At 41.3% G+C, this 19,837-nt stretch overlaps 1 pseudogene; it reads right to left on the bottom strand.

Moving 5' to 3' along the window:
* Positions 1 to 18,428, bottom strand: part of LOC118619186 — a 149,632-nt pseudogene extending 131,204 nt beyond the window's left edge.
* Positions 18,429 to 19,837: the final 1,409 nt, after the last annotated feature.

Below are 19,837 nucleotides of genomic sequence, written 5' to 3'. Positions count from 1 at the left end.
GAGATCATACAGTATTTGTCTTTCTCTTTCTTATTTTAATTAGCATAATACCCTCAAAGTCCATTCATGTTGTCACAAATGGCAGGATTTCCTTCTTTTTTGTGAATGAATAATATTCCATTGCATCACATTTTCTTTATTTAGTCATCCATCAATGGACACTTAGATTGTTTCCCTATCCTGGCTATTATGAATAATGCTGCAATAAAACTGTGGGTACAGATATACTTTGTAGATAGTGATTTTGTTTCCTTTGGACAAATACCCAGAAGTGGAATTGCTATTCCAAATTTTTATACATATATATATATATATTCCAAAATTTTATATATGTATATATATATATGTATATGCAGTATTATATATATACAATATATATGCAATATTTTTTAATACCCAAACCTAGATTTGTGACAAAGTGACCTGGGTTCCGAGGCTAAGGCAACTAGATTCCATTCTTATGTAGGCCCTTTGGCTAAGGCTACTAAATGACTCCATTTTTATCATCAATGGACCTTCCTCAATATTTTTCCAAATATAGGTTAATTAACCTTAGATGTAAAGGAATTTTGCCTAAGGTTATAGTTGGCCCACATGTTAGGAGGTATTTGCAGTTTCGGATCAGAAACTGCAAATCAAAGGAGAAACATCTGTAACAAAAATAAATTAATTAAATAAAAAAACAAAAAAATCCTTTTAAAAAAAACTGCAAATCATGAGCCCAGTGAATAATGCTAATTTTGACTTCTGCAATCACTGTCACACCCACTACTGTACTGGTCCCCTGGGGGGCGAGGCAAAAGGGGGATGGGGCTTCTGTCTTTAAAATCAGATGAGCAAGAAGAATGAGCGCTGAGGATCTGAGGAAGCTGTACTCCCAGCCCATCAGTGTAATAAAGTGCTCCTTTACAATTCAACTGTGCATCTCTGGTTATCTCGCTGACTTGTTACAACATTTGGAGGCCCCAGAGAGATTCCTGGTGTTTGGGGACACCAAGGGCTAGATGTCTAGGATGGGCAGCCTCTCCCGATCTGTCTGCTAGACCCCTATAGATCTGAGGGGAGGCACACCCTGAGTTCCGGGCCCCGAAGATCCTTCTTGGGTTTCTGATGAGCAGCTGGGAGACACCAAGACATCCCCAAAAGATGGAAGAAGACCTGATAAAAGCCTCTGGAGGTGAGTTCTGGATGACCACTCTATCTGGGTGAGAATGATAGGGCTGGATGCGGTGCAGCCTCTCCTCTCCTGGGAATCTCCTTAAGACATAAGGTGGGGTTCAAATCTGGCAAATTCTGTTTATTCAGACCCACAAATGGGATGGAAGGGGAAACTGATCACCTCCCAAGTGGCATAGGCACCACTCAGGATAGGAAATTTCTGGAAGAAAATTCAAATAGTGTGTGAGTGTGACTGTGAATGTAATTGTGTGTAAGTGACCATGCTCCAGGACTCTTGCTATGGAGCCTATGTGAGTCCTAACTTGCGCGGGGAGCGGCCAGGTGGACGAAGCAAAAATTTCTGTCTTGTGTGTCTTCCCTTGGTTTTGTCCTCGTCTGCCTCCCTATTGTGTCTCCCTCAACTTTGTTACGGTTAGTCTAATCATAGATAGCAGCCCTAGTGCCCAGAAGACCTCATTGGTAAACATTCTTAGAAAAGGATTTGAGGTTAATTTTGTATACTGCTACTTTGCCAAATTCATTTATTAAGTCTAATAGATTTTTGATGGAGTTTTTAGGGTTTTCTATGGACAATATCATGTCATCTGCAAATAATGACAGTTTCACTTCCTCCTTTCCAATTTGGATCCCTTTTATTTTTTCTTCATGTCTGATTGCTGTGGCTAAGACTTCCAGTGCAATGTTAAATAAGAGTGGCGAAAGTGGACATCCCTGTCTTGTTCCTGTTCTTAATGGAAATGTTTTTAGTTTCTGTCCATTGAGTATGATGTTGGCTGTAGGTCTTTCATATATGGCCTTTATTATGTCTAGATATGATCCCTCTATTCCTACAGAAATCGACGGCATTCTTGTACATCAATGATGAACTCACAGAAAGAGAAACTGAAAAAACAATCCCATTTACCATTGCGCCACAAAAATTACGATACCTAGGAATAAACTTAACCAAAGAAGTAAAGGACCTATTTGCAGAAAACTACAGGTCATTGAAAAAAGAAATAGAGGAAGATATAAAAAAGTGGAAGCACATACCCTGTTCATGGATTGGAAGAATTAACATCATTAAAATGTCCATACTACCCAAAGCAATCTATAGATTCAATGCAATCCCCATCAAAATACCAACGACATATTTCATAGAACTAGAACAAATACTTCAAAAGTTCATATGGAACCAAAAAAGGCCCCGAATAGCCACAGCAATCTTGAAAAAGAAGAACAAAGTAGGTGGGATCACAATACCAGATATCAGGTTATACTACAAAGCGACTGTAACCAAAACAGCCTGGTACTGGCACAAGAACAGGCATATAGACCAGTGGAACAGAACTGAAAACCCAGAAATGGACCCAAGGCAATACGCTCAATTAATATTTGACAAAGGTGGCAAGAGGATACAGTGGAGTGAAGACAGCCTCTTTAATAAATGGTGTTGGGAAAATTGGACAGCTACATGCAAAAAAATGAAAATAGACTATCAACTTACACCATACACAAAAATAAACTCGAAATGGATAAAAGACTTAAATGTGACCCAAGAATCCATAAAAATTCTAGAAGAAAATGTAGGCAACAAAATTTCAGACATCATACGGAGCAGAATTTTCACTGATACATCACCTAAGGCAACAGAAATAAAGGAGAAAATGAACACATGGGACTACATCAAACTAAAAAGCTTCTGCACAGCAAAAGAAACAATCATCAAAATGGAAAGGCAACCCACTGTATGGGAGAACATCATTGCCAATGATGTATCAGATAAGGGGTTAATTCCCAATATATATAGAGTGCTCATACAAAAGGAAGACAAAGAACCCAATTTAAAAATGGGCAGAGGAGCTGAATAGACACCTCTCCAAACAGGACATACAAATGGCCAAAAGACATATGAAGAAATGCTCAACATCACTAATCATCAGAGAGATGCAAATTAAAACAACAATGAGGTATCACCTCACACCTGTCAGAATGGCCGCCATCAACAAATCATCAAACAACAAGTGTTGGCGAGGGTGTGGAGAAAAGGGGACTCTAATACACTGCTGGTGGGAATGCAGACTGGTGCAGCCACTATGGAAAACAATATGGTGCTACCTCAAAAATTAAAAATTGAACTTCCAGCCCTGGCCAGTTTGGCTCAGCGGTTAGAGCATCGGCCTGCGGTCCCGAGAGACCCGGGTTCGGTTCCCGCTATGGGCACGTACCTCGGTTGCAGTTTGTCCCCGGCCCTGGTTGGTCGTGCAGGTGGCAGCCACTCGATGTGTCCCTTTCACATTGATGTTTCTCTCTCTCTCTCTCTCTTCCTCCCACTCTACCTCAACAAAAAAGTGGAAAAAAATGTCCTTGGGTGAGGATAAAAAAAAAAAAAAAAATTGAACTTCCATTTGACCCAGTGATCCCACTGCTGGGAATATACCCTAAGAAGCCTGAAACACCAATCAGGAAGAATATATGTACCCCCATGTTCATAGCAGCACTATTTACAATAGCTAAGATCTGGAAACAGCCCAAGTGTCCACCAGTAGACGAATGGATAAAAACGCTGTGGTACATATACACAATGGAGTACTATGCAGCTGTAAGAAAGAAAGAAAGATCTCTTATCCTTTGAGACGACATGGAGGGACCTGGAAAGTATTATCCTAAGTGAAAGAAGCCAAGCAGAAAAAGACAAATACCACATGATCTCACTTCTATACGGAATATAATGAACATAACAGTCTGAGGAATACAGTAGACCCAGAAACATGGAAGTAGGGCCCAGACTGACATCCCTCAGAAGAGGGGATGGGGGGTGGGGGGGTGGGAAGAGATAAACCACAGAACTTATATGCATGTATGCATGACCAATGGACATGGACAACTAAGCCGGGGACGGGGCGGAGGTGGGGTGGGGTAGGGGGTGCCAATGGGGTAAAAAGGTAAAATATCTGTAACAAAAAAATAAATAAAAATTCATAAAAAAAAAAAAAAGAAAGAAAGAAAAGGATTTGAGGAAGGTTCTCATTAGGGCACAAACACTGGTAGTGCGCCCCAGACTGGACCCCAAGAGAAACCTGGGCAAAGGGAGTGCCTGCAAGGCAGAGATACAGCAAAAGGCCCGAACAAGTTTCTGGCTCAAACATTTACTCTTTGGGCCCTAATTAGAGACTGCCTTGATCAGAAAGCTAATAAGGTGGGGAAGCAAGGTGTAGTGAAAGACTCGAGGAAAGCTGAAAAAGGCTATGAGTCCTTAAATACTCCTGCACTGTCTTCTGCTACAGCTGTGATTAATATTTGTGGTGATTAATATTTGTGCTTTGAAGGCCTGGAAAGAGCTTCCAACAAAAGGGGAAAATTTGCTAGATCTTACATCCATTAGACAAAGACCTGAAGAGCCATATCAAGATTTTGTAGCTTGGTTGCTACAGGCAGTTAACAGAGTAATACGTGATTCAGGGGCCATCCCTGCCAGTGGGCCAGCCTGTGCATCCTGCATGGCACCGTACATTGGGACGGGGGTCTGGTTTGGAGAGCCTCTCATCCTGGGAAGCGGGGGCAGTGGGTGGTGGGCAGGCACACAGGCACTCACCCAGAGGCCACAGGGTTCCCCGGGGAGGGCGGTCAGGCCATGGAAGGGCGTGTTCCTTCGGTGCCAGCCCTGGCTGGCTCATCTGTCTGCCCTGGGATTGGTGGCAGCAAGTTTCCAACAAGCTTCTCTGAACCTTGGGGAGTTGAAAATAGGGATCCCAGGAGTGAGTGCAAAGTATTCCTGGTGAGTTGAAAACATATTGCCCTGCGTAATATGCACGCTAGGATGATGCTCCACTTTCCTGTATCCTTTTGAAAACCTGGGGTCAGAGCAAATATTCCCATCCCTCCGCTTGCTGTGGGACCCAAATACTGCAGGGGGGAGGGCTTCCTTGGACACTTCTCACTGTGTTCTCCTGTTAGGCCTAAAAGCCAGGTTGGTTGAAATAGCTCGAAGGGTATATAATAATAGTGACACCCCCAGGGAAAAACAAAATAAAATAGCAAAGGTGATAGCAGCAGCCTTAAGGGAAACAGGGCCCATGGGGAAGGATCACCCTAAGAAGGGTAAGAATGGCAGGTCTAAGTCCCGATTAGAGATAAAAAGACAAGGGCAAAGTCAAGTATAGAGGAACAGAGTAAAATCTTTAACTTGGAAAAATGATAGGGCCATCACTTCTTCCAACTGAGCCCTCAGGAGCCAAGAATAACAAGACAATAGGGGACAAACTAGTTAGTTTCTTGGTAGTTACTGGTGCAGCAGACTCAGTGCTGACCAAGCCAATGGGCCCCTAACCTAGTTCTGGACTTCAAAGAGAACTATAGACTTTAGAAAAAATACTGTGACTCATTTGTTTCTGGTCATGCCAGAGTGCCCATACCCCCTACTCGGACATGATCTTCTCCAGTGAGTGTTCAATTGCTGGCCACTGCCACTCCAGGCCAGCCCCACATCAAGTTTCACAAAACGGCCATCAATCCTGCCAGCCTACCTACAGACAATGACCCGAAGAAACCTCTACAGGACTGCCTGCAGGTAATCGACATAGTGCAGACAGCCTGCCCAGATCTCAAGGATGTCCCACTGCCATCATCAGATAAGGTATTGTTAATGGACGATGTCCAGGAAGAAATCAGGTATGCTGGGGCAAAGAGATCACAGGATATTTATATGTTGTCTTGTCACAGTCCTTGAATAGGGGAACTTCAGCCCAATGGGCTGAACTCATAGCCTTAATCCAGGCTCTCCAGTGGGGCATGGGAAAATCTGCTGCAGATCAGAAAGCTTAGGAGGCAGCCCTAAAACCAGTGGGACCTCTCCAGATACACTAGGTCAGAAAATGACCTAGCCAAGCAAAAACAAGCCATAAAAGATATCAATGGATGGTGGACACTGCCTGATGGGAGGTAGGTAGTCCCAGAGGCTCTCGGTCAGACTTCAGTCAACCAGCTGCACCAGACTACCCACTTAGGTTACACCAAGCTTACTGAACTCCTGAGAGGCAGGCAATGTCCAGTAAGGTCACAAGGAAAGGGAGAAGGTGGAGGGAAGCAGGAATGTATGGGTCTGAGTAGGGAGGAAGAAAAGAAAAACTGGGGAATGTGCTGACTGCAGATAGATTGAGCAAGCTCTCAGGTTAATGTCAGGGGAAGGCCTGGAAAAGTCGCAAAGGGCCTATACAAGTTAAAGAAGGATTGTGTAGAGGAAAGAAATATAAAGAGAAGGATTATACAGAGCAAATTAAAAAAATAGAAAAGAATAAAAGAAAGGGATATACATATTACAGAAAGACAGGACATTAAAGGAATACACAAGAAGGGAAGAAAATAGGACCCTGAGAGAGGGAGAGCTTGCCCCTGGTGATGGAGTAACAGTCTGGGATGTAGTAAAGGGAGTAACAGGTTTAGGCTACTCCTGAGCCTTGGATCAAACAATGGCCCCACTTTTATAGCAAAGAGATCACAGGATATTTCTAAAGGGTTAAATATAAATTGGAAGCTCCATTGTGCTTAGCACCCACAGAGTTCCAGGCAGAAAGAACACATGAACAAGACCTTAAAGGAAACCTTAACCAAATTTACTTTAGAAACTGGTGAAAACAACCACTTTGCTCCCCCTCACCCTCTTACAGTTCTTGCAGGCCCTTCAGTCCACCCATAAAGCCATCCATAAGTACTTCTGCGATGCCCTGCCTGTGTGCACCTTGGACCCTGTGCACCCTTTCCAGCATGGGGACTCAATATGGATAAAGAAGTTCGCCACCCAGGGACTAACTCCAGCCTGGAAGGGACTATACACTGTCATCCTGCCTGCACCAATGGCTATCAAGGTCAATGGCATCCCGATTTGGCTGCACCATTCCTGGCTGAGGAAGGAAAAAGCAAAATGGACGGTTTAGGCCTCTCCAGATAAGACTCTTGAATTTATTGGGACTCTGATTTTTCTGGTTATGACTGTACAGGGGAATCCTTACAAACCTGGGTCCCTACAGAACTGAGAATTTAGAAATGGAGTATCAGGGGAGATCTTAAGAAATGTTACCACAAAGAAAATTTAAAAAAAAAACACAAAACTGTCTTCAACCTTGATCTATGTGACCTCTTAAGGGGACCGTTGGGGTCACAAAGGTCCCTGATGTCTGGGTCACATATGGAGGGGTCAGCCCACAACTAAAAGACACCCCAGCATGGAGCTGTGGAACATCTGCTGCAGAATGGCTATTACAAGGGATGGGAATTTATATTTGCCCAGGAGGTGGCAAGAATTAATGCTAATGAATATTTCTGTCCCTCTTGGGGTTGTGAAACAATATCTCTTATTACAGGCTATCTTGGAAATAGGAATCCACATATAAATTTTAAAAGGCTGACCAGGACTTCCGGTCAAGATGGCAGCATAGGTAAACACGATATCGTGTACTCCCACAACCACATCAAAGTTACAACTAAACTACAGAACAACCATTATTCAAAACTGCCTGAAATCAAGCTGAATGGAAGTCCTACAACTATGAAATTAAAGCATCAGCCACCTCCAGACTGGTAGGAGGGGCGGCGGCGCAACAGGCTGGTCCCACACCCACGTGTGGCAGATAAAAATCACGAGGCTCCCTCGGCTGGGAAGGTCCTTCCTGAGGACTGAGGGGTCCCCGTCCCACACCAGGTGCCCTGCTCAGGGGTCCAGTGCCAGGAAGAGAAGTCCCCATAACTTCTGGCTGGAAAAACCAGCAGGAACTGAGGCTCAGGGAAGCTGAAGAGGCTGGAGCCCCAGGCAACTCCTCTGAAAGGGCCCATGCACACACTTATTGGACTCTTTCCCTCTAAGTTTGGAGGGGAGGCAGCTCGAGGGGCACCAGAGACATACAGGGAAGAACTGAGCTGTTTGGCACTGGAGCGAGGGCTGGAGAGAGGGCTTTCTCCGGGACAAACGTGCTGTCAGAGGCCTTTGTTCCTTTGGTGAGCCCTTCCCTGGGCCGGCAGACAGCCACCATATCTGGGACTCCAGAAATCAAACTCACACTGGTAGCCCAGCCCTGGTGACTCCCTGAGGCCCCGCCCCACCCAACTTTCAGGCCCACCCAAGTTGTTACCACTTGCTTAACCATAGGATTGGCCTGTCTTGGATCCTGCTTCAGGTTTTTCCTAAATTCTTTCAAATGAGCAGCATCTGGTCTCAACTAGCCCCATACCTCTCGTTAATTTATACACAGAAACAAACACAGGGAGGCAGCCACAATGAGGAGACAAAGAAACAGGTCCCAAATGAAAGAACAGAACAAAACCCCAGGAAAAGAACTAAGCAAAATGGAGATAACCTAACAGATGCTGAGTTCAAAATATTGCTTATCAGGATGCTCAATGAGCTTAGTGAGAACCTCATTGAACTTAGTGAGGGCCTCAAGAGCATAAAAAAGGACAAGTCAGAAATGATGGATGCACAGTCAGAAATGAAGGAGGCACTAACTGAAATAAAGAATAATTTACACAGATTCAATAGTAGAGTAGGTAAAGCCAAGAAGCAAATCATCAATTTGGAATATAAGGAAGCAAAAAACACCCAATCAGAACAGCAAAAAGAAAAGAAGAATCCAAAAAAATGAGGATAGTGTAAGGAGCCTCTGGGACAACTTCAAGCGTGCCAACATTCGCATCTTGGGGGTGCCAGAAGGAGAAGAGAGAGAACAAGAAATGGAAAACCTGTTTGAAACAATAATGGCAGAAAACTTTCCTAACTTGGTGAAGGAAACAGACATACAAGTCCAGGAAGTACAGAGTCCCAAACAAGATGACCCCAAGAGGCCCACACCAAGACACATCATCATCAAAATGCAAAAGGTTCAAGACAAAGAGACAATCTTAAAAGCAGCAAGAGAAAGGCAGCTAGTTACCTCCAAGGGAGTTCCCATTAAGCTGTCAGCTGATTTCTCAAAAGAAACTTTGCAGGACAGAAGGGAGTGGCAAGAAATATTCAGAGTGATGAAAAGCAAGAACCTACAACCAAGATTACTCTATCCTGCAAAGCTGTCATTTAGAATCGATGGCCATATAAAGAGTTTTTCAGACAAGAAAAAGTTAAAGGAGTTCATCACCACCAAACCATTATTATATGAAATGATGAAGGGTCTTTTTGAAGAAAAAGATAAAATATATGAACAAACAAAATGGCAATGAATACATATCTATCAACAATGGAATCTACAAACAAAATGAACAGGTAGAACAGAAACATTCTCATAGATACAGAGAACATTTTGTTGGTTGCCAGATGGGAGGGGGGTGGGGGAAATGGGTGAAAAAAGTGAAGGGATTAAGAAGTACAAATTCATTGCTAGACTGACAAACCTCAACGGGAAAGGTGTTGCAGGGAGTGGGAAGAAATAAACCAAAGAACTTATATGCGTAACCAATGGATACAGACAATAGTGTGAGAAAAGGCAGGAGAGGGGCAGGAGTGGGGAGGAGGGCGTCAATGGGGGAAAAATGAGGAACATCTGTAATACATTCTACATTCAACAATAAAAATTAAAAAAAAAAAAAAAATGAAACGCTGACCAACCCCAACTATCTACAGCTGTGGGTATTACTGCCCTAATCAAGAATGACCAGAATCTAAGGGACCTCAGTCTCCAGATATAGATCTCAGCCACTTAGAAAACTCTTTAACCGAGCCCTGGCTTGTTTGGCTCAGCTGTTGGAGCATCTGCCTGCAGACCAGAGAGTCCCGGGTTCAGTTCCCACTAAGGGCACATAACAAAAAAACACCTAAAAAAAACCCAAAAACTCCTTAGCCAAAATGGTCCTACAGAACAGGGGAGGATTAGACATCTTATTTCTTAAGGAAGGAGGATTATGTGTTGCACTGGGAGAAAAATGCTATTTTTATGCAAATAATTCAGGAATTATTCAAGAAAGTTTATCACTAGTTAAAAAAAATATCCAGGAACAAGAAAAAGGCGACAATCTAAAAATTGGTTTACAACACCATTATCCACCATTGTTAGCCCTCTCACTATATTATGTTTACTCCTGGCCTTTGGGCCATGTCTAATAAACGACCTCACAAAAAAACTAAGTCGAGTCAACGATTTGACTTGTCAGGAAAACCAGTGGAGAATGACCTGGGCCCCGAGGTTAAGGCAACCAGATTCCATTCTTATATAGGCCCCTTGACTAAGGCAACTAAATGATTCCATTTTTATTATCAATGGACCTTCCTCGATATTCTCTCAATAATAGGTTAATTACCCCTAGAAATAACGAAATTTTGCCTAAGGTTATAGTTTTCCCACGTGTTGGGAGGTATTTGCAGTTTCTGAGTATTGAAAACTGCAAATCATGAGCCCAGTAAATAATGCTAATTTGACTTCTGTATTCCCTGTCACACCCACTATTGTACCAGTCCCCTGAGGGGGGTGGGGCAAAAGGGGGATGGGGCTTCTGTCTTTAAAATTGGATGAAGAGCCCTGGCCTGTTTGGCTCCGCGGTTGGAGCGTTGGCCTTCGGACCAGAGAGTCCTGGGTTCCGTTACCGCTGGGGGCACATGCCTCAGTCACAGTCTGTCCCTGCCCTGGCTGGGGTCGTGTGGGTGGCAGCCACTCAATGTGTCCCTCTCACATCAATGATTCTCTCTCTCTCTTCCCCCCTCTCTCCCTCCAGCTCTATCTGAAAAAAAAATATATATCGGACAAACAAAAAGAATCGGGGCTGGGGATCTGGGAAAGCTGGACCAAGGACTGTTACTTTCCTATTTTTATTTTTTGAAGTTTTTATGTTAATATTTTTATATTTACCAAATATGTCTAGTAAAGTAATCCCTCAACTCCATGAACTTCTGAGATTCCTGTTGATCTCTCAAAAATCTCTGGTTTGAAATTCCAACAAGCAGAAAAAAATGAAATAAAAAGGATTTATGCAGTGAAAGGCACTTCAGTAATATCTTGAAAAACAAATGCATTGCTGACATCTGATTCATAGGACATTAGTAGCTTACTCACCATGTAATGGAAAAACTCAGCACTGAGGCACTATTGCTAGAGGAGTATAAGGTCATATACTCCCATGTAGCTGAGGAAGTCATTTAAAACCTGTCTCAACACAAATGCCTGGGCTATCAAGGACCCTCAGGTTAGGTGAACACCTACATTATAACTATATGGAGTTCCGACACAAGTATTTTTTTAAAGGTATTTGGTTGGTTGGTTGGTTGGTTGGTTGGTTGGTTGTTTTTGGCTATCAGCAATTACATAAACACCTTTAGGCATAAATTAGCATAGTGGGGGAGTAAACTCTTCAATATCAAAGGTGGGTGCTCCCACCATTCAACACTTCTAGGAGCCTAAGGATATGTAAATGTGACTGTTCAATGGCTGGTGGTTACTGTAAGGAATCTGATTTCTATCACCTTTTAAACCACACCTCTCCCTCTCCTCCTTTTCTCCATATCTGGGCAACCAATAAGAAGCCTGGGTGCTCCCTCCTTTGACATCATCAGAGGAAGATTTAAACTAGGCAAGTCCCTTCCCACACACAGGAACCCTCTCCCTAGAGTCACCCTGACAACAATAACTATGCTAGTCTCTTTTCCTTACTCTCATGCCACTTGAGACTTCCTTGGATGCCTGCCCTGCTATCCCCAGAGACCTCTATTATGTACAAAATTAAGCTTTTTATATCCTCTTGGTGTTTATGTGGAATCATCAATCTCAATATCTGAAACAAATTTTGAGAGGGTGTCCATTCTGTTTCTCAAAGTGACTACAACAGTAGTTAATAACATTGCTAGACAGTCCTCTTTTTACTTACACAGAAAAATCTAGGTCAACTGGGTTAGTAGCCTAAAAATTATAAAGCTAGTTACATATTTGGTCAAAGCTGGAAACAAAAGATTTGTTCAACTTAATAATATGATAATCATAGTTCTACTTTTCATTTACGTATGACATAGTTGGGGCAATTGTGCTAACAACTGTATAGACACAATCCGTGTCATTAAACTGGGCTTGTGGTTCTACTCAACTTCTGTGGTGCTCATAAGATTCTATTTCAACAGACCCATCAAGAAGTGACTTTATATTACTCTTCCCCATTCAGCATGGGAAGTCATCCTATAATATTCCTTCCCTTGCCTGGCCAGTGTGGCTCAGTGGTTGAGCATTGACCCATGCACCAAGAGGTCATCAATTCAATTCCCGGTCAAGGCACATGCCCAGGTTGTGGGCCCAATCCCCAGTATAGGGCATGCAAGTGGTGGCCAATCGATGTTCTCTCTCATCAATGTTTCTATCTCTCTCCCTCTCCCTCTGAAAATCAATTTAAAAAAAGAATTTTTTTTTAAACATGGAAAAAAAGTAAGCTACACCGAAGACATGGTGTATAAAATACAGAAATACACACAGGAAACTGAATGCTGATTAGTAATTTTTTCCTCTCAGATTAAGATAGCAGATGCTCTGGGGACCCTCTGGAAATCATAGGGCCATTTTTGCCAGAACAAAGGAGGTAAAAAATAAGCCATTTTTGGCATTGAGGAATATAGTAGTTATTGCACTGGTTTGGTAAGGGAGCATCTAGAACATTAAAGAGTCAGATTTAGAAATGAGCTCCAGCCCTGGCCAGTTTGGCTCAGCTATTGGAGCATTGACCTACAGACCAACGGGTCGTGAGTTTGATTTCCGTTAAGGGCATGTACCTGGGTTGCAGGTTCAATCCCCAGCCCCATCAGTCAGGCTCATTTGCGAGGTGGCCAGTCAATATGTCTCTCTCACTTCAGTGTTTCTCTCTCTCCCTCTCTCCCTTCTACTCTCTCTAAAAATCAATGGAAAAATATCCTTGGGTGAAGATTAACAATAAATAAATAGAAATGAGCTCCAGTGCCCAGGTGGTGTGGCTCAGTGGTTAAGTGTTGACCCATGCACCAAGAGGTCACCAGTTCAATTCCCAGTTAGGGCACATGCCCAAGTTTTGAGCCAAATCCCCAGTATGGGGGCATGCAGGAGGCAGCAGATCGATATTCTCTCTCATCTATGTTTCTATCTCTCCCTCTCCTTTCCTCTCTCTAAAATCAATAAAGAAAACAAAATTTAAAACAAAGAAGAAATGAGCTCCAGCAAGTTACACACCTATCATATTATATCATTTCTTATCAGTAGATCCCAAAAATAAGGGTCTACTCTCATAGATTCACCTACTGATCTTTAGTAAAAGGCTCCAAATAAGCCATTCATAGCTTCTGGCTGGAAAAAAAACGAAGCAGGAAAGTTAAAGAGTGGGGAGCAATCCCAGCTATGGAGAGTGACCAAGTAGAAGGGACGGAAGATGTTCATGTTTCCCACCTTACAAGGGTTGAGCTTCCAGGTCAAGTCCCAAAGGGCCTTTACCTCCCACACCTATAATCCTTCTGGAGATCTGCATATTATTGTAAAGCACATGCACACAAAATAACCGCTTCAGAATAAATAGGTTTAGTGACTCCTACACATTTGTGGTACCTTTCAAAGTATGGATGCTGTTGGCATTAATAAAAATACAAAGCATTTTTAAAACACTGCTGATTTTGCCTGGCAGGTGTGGCTCAGTGGATTGAGCATCGTTCCATGGACTGAGAGGTCCTGGTCAGGGCACATGCCCACGTTGTGGGCCAAATCCCCAGTGGGGGGCATGCAGGAGGCAGCCAATTGATGTTCTCTCTCATCAATGTTTCTATCTCTCTCCCTATCCCTTCCTCTCTCTCTGTAATCAATAAAGAAAACAAATTTTTTTAAAAAGAAAACAAAATATTCCTTCCTTTAATAAAATAGATTCTCCATGCTTAGAATATTTTTAAAAATTACTAAAAGCAATAAATATATTTAAATATTTTCATAATCTTTGAGTGGAAAAGAGTGAAAAACCAGAAGCCACAATGGAAAATGCCAACACATTTGATTATAAAAAAAAAAAAAAAAATTAAGTCTATTAGGCAAAATACTCTAGAATCAAAATTAAATGACAAACAACAAACTAGGGGAAATACTACAATATACACACAAGACAAAGAGTTAATGTCTTTACTATATAAAGAAAGAACTCTTACAAATCAATATGGAAAAGATGAACACTACAGTAGAAAAAAGATATGAACAGGCACTTTATAGAAAAATCCAAATGACTATTAAGTATATGAAATGATATTCAACCTCACTAACAATCAAAGAGATGCAAACTGAAACAATAAAATACTGTTTTCCCTGGTATGGGTATGGTCTAAGATAGATGAAAAGAATGATAAAACCAAATGCTGTCGAGAGTGTATGGAAAAGGTGATTCTTGTGTACTTCTGGGGGTGACATAAGTGGTACTGCTTTTCTAAAGGGTAGTGTGTGTCAAAATATAAACTCCATTGATTCTACTTCTAAGGATATATCCTGAGTAAATCATTGTTCAGATGCACAAAGATGTATAAATATGAATGTTCATAGGAAATGTTGTTCACAGTATCTGGAAATTGGAGCAACATGAATTTCAGTCAGTTAAGGGTCTGGTGAAGTAAACCATGCTGTAACAATAAAATAAAATCTCATGCAGCTGAGAACATGGAAAATGTCATCAACATAAGACTAAATAAACAAAGAAGAGTACAGTCTTTGTATATAACTCCATGTGTGTTTTTAAAAATACATGAAAGAATCTAAAAGCTACATAGCAAATTTTTAAACCAGTACTCTAGGAGTCACACCTTAGAAAAGAAGGCAAAGGTAGGCATGACCAAAGATCCTGAGATCATTTGTACAGGTGCCTCCCTAAAAGACAAATTTGGAAAGCAAAGCAGAGTGATGAGACCTGCAGGTAAAATCATCTTCTCCTCTGGCTCTAGCTAGCTGCTGCTCCAATGATTGAGTCATTAAGGATACAGGAAGATGTCCTCCAATATAGCAGTCACTATAAATATGGTATCATGAACACAATGAGGGTAGGTCACTGACCCAGAAGGCTTAGAATACATTTTCATGTAATATCACCCAGCTAGTTATCCCTGGCTGTAATGCCCTCAAGAAAGGAAGATGAAAATGTACATTGTAACACTAGGGTGGAGTGGAAGTGGTACAAAGTGCTGAGGAACTCTGCAACTCCTCAAGGCTGGTTTAATGAGTTGTGCTCTGACCTAGGCAGAGGGGATGGTAAGAAGAATTACTCATTTTATCAGAGAGGAGTGGAAATGACAAACCCTACGGTATAGTGAAAGCAACCTAGTGCGACCCTTAGCAGGTACAGTGACTATCCCTATCTCTAAGCCCAGCTGCAACTTTCTGGAATCTGGTGTTCAGCCATGTGCACGGTACAGAATAGGAGGTAGCTATGATCTGTGAGAGACCATGCTCATATAGCGAACATTTCCAAGGCTACAAAAGGCCAACCCAGTGGTAGTTAGAAAATAAGTCACTTTGGAAGAGAAGAGAACAGATCAGGGTTCTCTGGGTAGAAAAACTTCCCCTCTCATTCCTCTCTCTTCCACAGCCACGGTTATCCCCAGGAATAAGTGACTAATACAATTTAGAACTGAAGACCCTTGAGGTGTGGGGAGGAGCACAATTTTTAGTGGCTGGTGCTCCATCCCTTACTCCCTATATGCCACCATCCCAACAACAGAGACAAAATCTACCTACAGCTAAAGTTGGGCATGGAGAAAGAGGGAGTATTTAGAAACAGAATACCTAGTGGACTACAGCTCTTGTCAAAGGAACCAGAGAAGTCTTGCTTTGGATGTAGGCAAGGGAGAAGCTGGAATTACCCCAGTCCTGAAGTACACTCTGCAACTCAAATTCAGGCCAAGCATGATGAAATTAGACAAAAACAATGAGACTTTTATTAGGAGTTCAGGGAAAGAAATGTCTCAACTTTCTTAATAATGTTTTACTCTTGAATAGTTTTAATATTAAAACAGCTTTTCTAGAAAATAGGAAGTAATTTTGAAACCAGAGAAAACCAGGATTGCATAAATAATTTCATTGTTATATCTGAAATTTTTTCACATTACAGGTTTAAACATGCTAACATTTTCATTTCATTATACTGGCAACATAATTAGTTTCAGATGTAAGTACCAAAGGTGTTAATCCAAACATAATCTCTGTATTTTAGCTCTGAAATACAAATGTCAATGAGTTACAGTTGCCTAAGAGACATTTTTAAAAGTAAAAAGAATACACACATAAATGAAGCTTTGCTTTGTAATTTTTGACATGTCACAGCTTAAGTAAGTAGTGAGATAGTAATGGCAGTGTTAGGTTTTAACCACACTGACGAACTTTAAAGTTATGAGAATTATAGACATATAGATAAATGAAACAGAAGTGAGAGCTCAGAAATTTTACCTATACACCTACACAGTGAATTGATTTTCCACAAAACAAAAAGGCAGTTCAACAATTGGTTCTAGAATAATTGGACAGTCACTCAAAAATGGAAGGAAGAAGGAAAGGAGGGAAAAAAATGAATTAAAAAGTGAAATAACTAGATCCATACTTTCTTATATCCTCACAAAAATTGACTGGAAATGAATCATGGACCTAAAAGTAAAATATAAAACTTTAAAAGGTGTAATTGAGCCCGGTCAGTGTGGCTCAGTGGTTGACATCAACCCAAGAGGTTGACATGCACCAAGAGGTCGCCAATTTGATTCCCGGTCAGGGTACATGCCCAGGTTGTGGGCCAAATCCCCAGTGGGGGGCATGCAGGAGGTGGCCAATCAATGTTCTCTCTCATCAATGTTTTTCTCTCTCTCTCCCTCTGCCTTCCTCTCTGTCTCAAAAAAAATTAATAAAGAAAAAAAATTTTTTTAATAAAATAAAATGTGCAATTGAATATTTTAGGTTAATGGAAATATTCTATATCTTGATTGTAGTGGTGTTTGCACTTGTCAAAGTTCACAGAACTGAACTTCAATGTATGTATTTTATACCTTAATTTAAAATTTATAAAAATTATGAAAGAATCAAAAAGGATCTCTTTACATAAAACCTATCAACTCTACCACTAATCATAATATGTAACTTGGGCAAAAACCTACATTTTCTGGGCTCAGCTCTTTAATAAGTTCAATGAAGTTCAGTATAAGTGGTTCCTGGAACACGTAAAAATATATTCATGAATACATCTTGGTTGGGGGAGGTGAGGAGAAAACAATGAATAATACAGAGTTCTGATATCATGAATTATAAAATTCAGAAATATTATTATTTAAAAATAACATGTCTTAGCCCTTGAAAACAACTTTTGAAATATTTGGTTGTTTTTTTTTAACCTTTGGGACTATAAATGTTTCTTCAAAATAAAACAGAATTACCCTGGCCGGTCTGGCTCAGCAGTTAGAGCATCGGCCCATGGACCAATGAGTCACAGGTTTGATTCCAGTCGAGGGCACATACCTCAGTTGCGGTTTGTCCCCAGCCCTGGTCGGGTCGTGCGGGAGGCAACCAGTGGATGTGACTGTATCACATCGATGTTTCTCCCCACCTCCCATCTTATGATAAATAGAACAGTATCCTTGGGTGAGGAATAAAAAAAAAAATCACAAAATAAAACAGTTAGATGTAAAACAACTGACCAACATTTTCCCGTTATATCATTAGCAATAAAGATTTTAGTGTAAAAGCAGTATAAAGTAACTATACCACATACAAGCTTTATTTTTTCAGCAAGCTTACCACATATAGCAATTTTTCCGAATGGAGATAAATCTGAAAACATCTTGAGTTTCCCTGGCTGGTGTGGCTCAGCTGGCTGAGTTTCATTCTGTGCACTGAGAGGTCACTGGTTCAATTCCTCATCAGGGACATGCCCCAGTTGCAGGCTCAGTCCCCAGAAGAGCATGTGCAGGAGGCAGCTGAACAATGTTTTACTCTCCTTCTCCCTTCTTCTCTCTCCAAAATCAATACAAAACATTTAAAAAAGAAATCTTGAGTCGATCTTTTCCCCACAGATAAGTTCCTGCAGAAGGGAAAAGTCACTTACAAAAGCTTGTACACAAGGCACATTCTCTTTTTTACCTCACAGACACACTTGTAAGAATGCCACAATAGCCCAGCACTACACGTACATGCAAATTTGCCCAAAGAGGTCTCATTTAGGTGCATGGCTATGGACTGGGCTGGTAACTCATATACAATCTCCTGTTTCAGAGGAGTTCCATGCCTAAGCCTTAGCTGCAAACCTGGAATGGAGTTCAAGACACTATCAGTGTCCTCAAAGGCCAACACCATCACGTTTGTAAATGGATTTAAACTCTATTTAGACAAAAATTTGGAAGAGAAGTGAACTTTTTCTCCTTTGGGAAGTTTAAAGAACACATTGTCTGAAAAATCAATCTCCACAATGGAGGTTACATAGAGCCACCCTTCATCCAAGACAGTTTAACCTATCATAATACCCACGGAGTGGTCACTTAGCTGCTTCTTTCACAGGGAAGTAGGAAAAACTCAGTGCATTTCCAAATCAATTCACAGTTAGAAATGGATTTTCAAATTCATAAACAACCACTTATATGTCTAACACTATTGAATAAGTTTGCTAGAAGTTTCTTATATTGAATTAAAAATCTTAATATCTGCCCACATATATAAAATTCCCACAAGATCTTTTGATGTCATAAAAAAAACAAAGCAAGTCTCTATTTTACATTATTATAACTGTCTAACTTTTTAAAGACAGCTTTAATTTTTCATTTAAATATTTTTTTTATGTAAGCTGGCAACTCTCAGAACCAAAAATAATAAATAAAAAAATGAAGTTCTTAAACAAATACATAAAATTCTGCTGTCTAATACGCAGTTTATTTAGTGGCTACTAAGTGCTCAGCACATTTCAACTCCAACATGTAAAGAGCTTGAAAGTCATCCATCTCCTCTTTACAAGATAAAAGTTAACAAACTGAAAATCTATTGTTTTTCTTGGACCCATTAGAAAATTGAGAATGCAAAGCTATCTGGCAGCATGAAATGTGGCAAGCTGGGAGAATCCAGATAGTCACGTATGAGATCATCAGCCTACCTGGAGCAGAAGTGCTAAGGCGGTACACAAGCAGGAACACATAGGTGGAAAATTTGATGAATTACTGGAGGCTGAGGGTGGAATAGCATAAAAGTGAGAATCTCTGGGGGCACTGAAGTCTCAGGGGGATTCATACTTCTGTTGGTTTTATCTCCAAGAATCCCACCAGGTTCTTATGGTAAAAAGCCAAGAAAGATCCCGTCAAGAATCTGGTGGGAGTGGGGTGGAAGAAAGTGACTATTGTGAAATAAACCCAGAGCATTCCTCTACAAATGCCCACTACTCTTCAGAGGGAAGAACTTTACCAGAGACTTATCCAATCTGAGGCAAGGGCTTTTCTCCAACTCCAGCCCTCTTTAGCTTTCTTGCCTCACCAAAAGGTGGGGGAGAGCTAATCGATACTTGTGAAGGTCACATCCAGGCACAGGGGTCCCAAAACAGACTGAGATTTAATTATAAGATTATAGAACACTTCCCCTCCCCCACACTTTTTCACCACATCAGCAGGGCTCCAGCATAGTAACAGTGAATTGTTGGGGGGGAAAGCTGCACAGACTCCATTTAAGAAAGAGTCCTCAGTGAAGATCAAAAACAACAGGAGAGACCAAAGCAAGAGCATTAA

Source organism: Molossus molossus, unplaced genomic scaffold (genome assembly GCF_014108415.1).
Source record: "Molossus molossus isolate mMolMol1 unplaced genomic scaffold, mMolMol1.p scaffold_m16_p_6, whole genome shotgun sequence".
In the NCBI taxonomy this organism is placed as follows: domain Eukaryota; kingdom Metazoa; phylum Chordata; class Mammalia; order Chiroptera; family Molossidae; genus Molossus; species Molossus molossus.
Note: the sequence above shows the minus strand (reverse complement) of the source record. Positions and strands in the feature narration are given on the sequence as shown.